Source organism: Athalia rosae, chromosome 7 (assembly GCF_917208135.1).
Source record: "Athalia rosae chromosome 7, iyAthRosa1.1, whole genome shotgun sequence".
Taxonomy (NCBI): Eukaryota; Metazoa; Arthropoda; class Insecta; order Hymenoptera; family Athaliidae; genus Athalia; species Athalia rosae.
Window position 1 is genome coordinate 2,141,781 of NC_064032.1, and position 4,641 is coordinate 2,146,421.

Below are 4,641 nucleotides of genomic sequence, written 5' to 3' on the forward strand. Positions count from 1 at the left end.
AGTTTCGAAATAATTGGTTCTCTTTTTTTTGATTACGTTAAATCGCGTCTATCTCGGGACACGCGTATTGTTGTCGATGTTTGCGATTCGAGGATATCGCGGTACAGGTGCCCACGACGGGGTATAAAAGACACTGGAGTCGACGTACTATACCTACGTACTTACCGCTGGTGCGAGTTGCCGCTGTTGCATCGCATGAGAACGTTACTGATGGCAAAATAAATAAGAGAGAAATAGAAAAGCGAGAGAAATTTTGTCTCGAGTATGTAGGCGAGCGAAGAGATACTTGCGAGTTTGAGGTACGAGCGGGGGAAAAGGGAAGGCGTGGGGTCGGTAAGAATAAGAATGAGAAAGTGGATAAAAATTACAAATCTTCGCCATTTATTTTCCCTGGAGTTTGTCTGCCCCTGACTTCCACCTACCCTATCCACCTACTCTATATAAGTAGCCACATACGTCAGACGATCTTCTCCTTTTTTTTTTTTTTTTTTTCTACCTTTTTCCTATTTTGCCCGGGTGCTCGCTTCTTAGATCTCTAATGGATGCTGTTGCGGAATCTTCAAGAGGAGAGAGAGAGAGAGCAAAAAAAAAAATAAATTATCATACGTTCGGGATGTATGTACATGTCGTTAGCCCGGAAATGTAAAGATACAGTTTTTCTTTTACACCGAGTTTTCCATCAAATTCCGATCTCGCAGATCCTGATTCGATTCAATTTTCTTTTTCTTTTTTTTTTTTTCTCTCTACATTCCATTATTTTTCGCGCGGACGTGTTTGTTTCCTCTTTTTATTCCTGCGCAAATTTTCCCGATGTTTTCTTGTAGCCTTTGCTCGGGTAGCGCGAAATATTCATACCCCTAAGAGGAAATCTCCGCAGTTTGCTGACTATCTGAGTACTCGACTGACTCTCGGTGGAATTTTCGGTCGAGCCTCGACGATAGCCTGGGAGTCCTCAAATTAGATATATATGCCGTATACTTCACCTCCTCCTCCGCTTCCTATTCGTTCCTTCCTTTTTTTGCTCGGGCGTGGGACGTTACCCATGGGTAGGTACAGCTGAATTCTTTACAAGGGTAAATACATCCCTGAAAATCTTTTACGGTTTTTTCTTTTCTCTTCATCTTCTCTTTTTGTGGATTTTATTTTGGTCTTCTTATTCTTATTTTTATTATTATTTTCGTACATATTTATTATACATACATACATATATATGTATGTATACCGCGAGCTACTCTATAATACGCCAAGTTAGAAAGATACGCAACAAAGGAAGTAGAGCAAAATGTATGTGAAGTATTTCGCGGTATCTGTTTCACTGTCAATTACCTGATTGCTACCACAGGTATAAAACCCTGGATTTTATACCGTGCGGGGTGGTTATCCCGTTCTGTATTTATTTAACTGTAATCATCTTTATTGTGTTCCGCTTTTTTTCCTCCCATTTCTTTTCTTCTTTTAATTTTTTTCGTCCGCCCAAATGCGGTCGGTAAATGTTATACGTGGTAAATTTTCCGTCGTCATCGTCATCGGCGTCTTTTTGCTGCTTCTTTACTTTTTTATTTTATTTTTTTATCGTTGTCGCGCGGAGTTCCGGGGAAAGGATAATACGAGGGGTGCGGTTTTTTTTATCCTTTTTATTCTCGACTCGAACTCTCCCAGACGCGTTATCCTCAGTGGCGCCTAGGAGAGCTCGCGCTGTTTGGGGAGGCTGGATGGCGCCGGATGAAACTAGATGCAGACTGAACGGCGCCGGTAGATCGTAAACGCGGCGCCAAAGATACTGGGCTATTCGGCTACTCGACTAGGGAAAATCAACGTTACACACGTAGAAAATAGATACACATCCCTGTAGAAACTTATACGGGGTGGCCAAATTTACAGACTGCAGAATCGTAGAGGAAACTTGGGTCAGGTCAGCTCCGAATGGGGGAAGAAAAATAAAAGTACAGCGGAGATTCGTGTCGGTAGCAAATTTTAATTAATCTCCTATTAATTACCTTATAATATTCGCCTTGCGAACGGAACTGATCACTTGGTAAATCAAGAGCGTTCCTCACTTTCTCACTCTGATTTATTATTAGCTTTTTTATTTTCGTACCTTCGGTTTTATTTTTGCTCTTTTTCAATTTGTTTTACAGTTTTATTCTGTTACATTTTATTTCTAATTCTCGCCGGAGTCTCACGTCGATTTGGCGTTCGTTACGGAATCGGAAAGAGGGACGAGAATGTTGGATAGTTTTAATTTCATCAGAATCCGTTGAAGTCAAAATTACGCGCATACTTCGAAATCCGAATTACAGCTGTGTACATCAACGTGATTTTTTCTTCCTCTTCTTTCTCGTCTCTCGTCCCACAATCGCTCCTTTTTTCTTTCTTTCTTTTTCTTGTTTTTTAATTTTCTTCCTTTTTTCTCACCGTGATTCGAGCCCAAGTCTTAAATTTCGGGCCCAGTGTATCCCATCTTCTCCAAATAAGGGTGGGGGGATTAGGGAAGTCGGAAGCATTCCGAATTACATTGCAGAAAATGGAGGCAATGTAGCATCGTTAAACCTTCCGACGTGGAGAACCCCGGCAGATAGATCAGAAATAAACAGAAAAAAGATACGGAGACGAAGTAACAAAGGGAGCTCTGTAACCCTCGATGAGTAGGAATATATAGGGTTTTCTATGGTATTCTCATGTATTCGGATCTCAGGAATTCAAAATTCATAGCGAAATTTATATCTATCGATAAAACTGATCGAGTTATCATCGATTTATTGCTATGAACAGTGGAAAATCAAGGATACCTCGATGGGAAAAATTCGTAGCTCAATTCGACCAACGGATTCGTGTTCCTGGGGTCAAAATACATTGAAAAAGTGTCCTGCAATCAATTTCAACTTCATTTTTGACCCAAAAATCGAAAAAATCCAAAGGGGTACCCCTTGAAATTTTGTCGATTTCGGGTAAAAAAAAAATATTTTTTTTTATATGCTATTTTTATGTATTTTGGTCTCAAAAATCCGAATTCGCAAGTTAAATTGATCTATCTATAAAAATGATCGAGTTATCGCCAAATTTTCACTTTTTGGAGCAGAAAAATGGAGATATCTCGAAGGGAAAAAATTGTAGCTCAATTTGGACAACGGATTCGTGTTCCTGAGGTCAAAATACATAAGAAAAGTGCCATACGATCAATTTTTAAAAATAAAAATTTTTGGCCAAAATTTGAGATTTTTCCAAGGGGTACCCCTTACGATTTTTTCAAATTTTGACCAAAATTTTTTATTTTTTAAAATTGATCGTATGGCACTTTTCTTATGTATTTTGACCTCAGGAACACGAATCCGTTGTCCAAATTGAGCTACGATTTTTTCCCTTCGAGATATCCTCAAATTTATGCCAAAAAATGCGAATAAATGGGGATAACTCGGTCATTTCTTAAGATAGATCAATTTTTCCTTCGGATTCGGATTCCTGAGCTCAATTTACATTAAGATAGACTAAAAAATCAATTTTTTATTTTTGACCCCAAAAAGCTGAAAATTGGCGATAACTCGGTCAATTTTAGAGATAGGTCAATTTTTCTTTCAGATTCGGATTCCCGAGGTCAAAATACGTAAGAAAAGTGTAATACATTCAATTTTTAAACTACTTTACTTTTGGCCGAAAAATCGATTTTGTTTTTTGCTTCTCAAGAGTAATCTTACGTATAATTAGCTCAGGAATTCAAATCTGAAAGAAAAATTGGTCTATCTATAAAATTGATCGAGTTATCGTCAATTTATCGTTCCCAAATGCGAAATTATCAAGGATATCTTGATAGGATTTATTCCTAACTCAATTCAATCGACGTATTCGTGTTCGTTACGTAAAATTACATAGTACGAGCTTCCTAAAATTAATTATCCACCAACTTCACGTTCTGCCTAAGAAGAAAATGCTTCAGCGATAAATTCTAAAACATTTTCTCATTTTTCATTCTTGAAGACTGTTTATTTCAGTCGATTGTCGTGTGGTTTTTCTCCTTCTAGAATCGTACAACATTTGTATACATTGAAATTTCACCAAAGTGTACAAAAGTGAGTGTGACGTTGAGAAAAATTCGTGTATTGTTCGCCGGTCAAATTGAATAAACGTCTTATAAGGGGGGGATGAGGTTTCGGCCTGGGATGCCTGTCGGAAAGTTGTAACACCGGCGCCATCTCGATCGTGCTCAAGTCCCGTAGCTAACGGTACACATCCCGCGTTACCAATAGTATGTTGGGAATATACGTCGAACGCATACACACCCACTTTCTCACCGTAAATATCATCAACCTCCGGTGGAAAAAGAAAAGTATATCCAACCGAACGGAAGGGGGAATGCGAGATAAGATGAAAATAAAATAAAATTGAGTCGAAAAAATATTTTCAAGGAACGTCACGCGATCTACCCTTTTCTTTTTACATCTTCTTCTTCTTCTTCTTCTTCTTCTTCTTCTTCTTCCTATCCTGCTCGAAGTGACTTTGTTTCATCATATTTCTCTTCGATCACTTTGATTATTTCTGAAAACGTTTTATCGGTTTCCTCGTTTTGTAATATCGTTGACGAATCGCTCGGCGGTAGCGGCGGTAGAGTGTTGAGGTAGCTTCGGGGGTGAGGAGCTTAACAAGTTC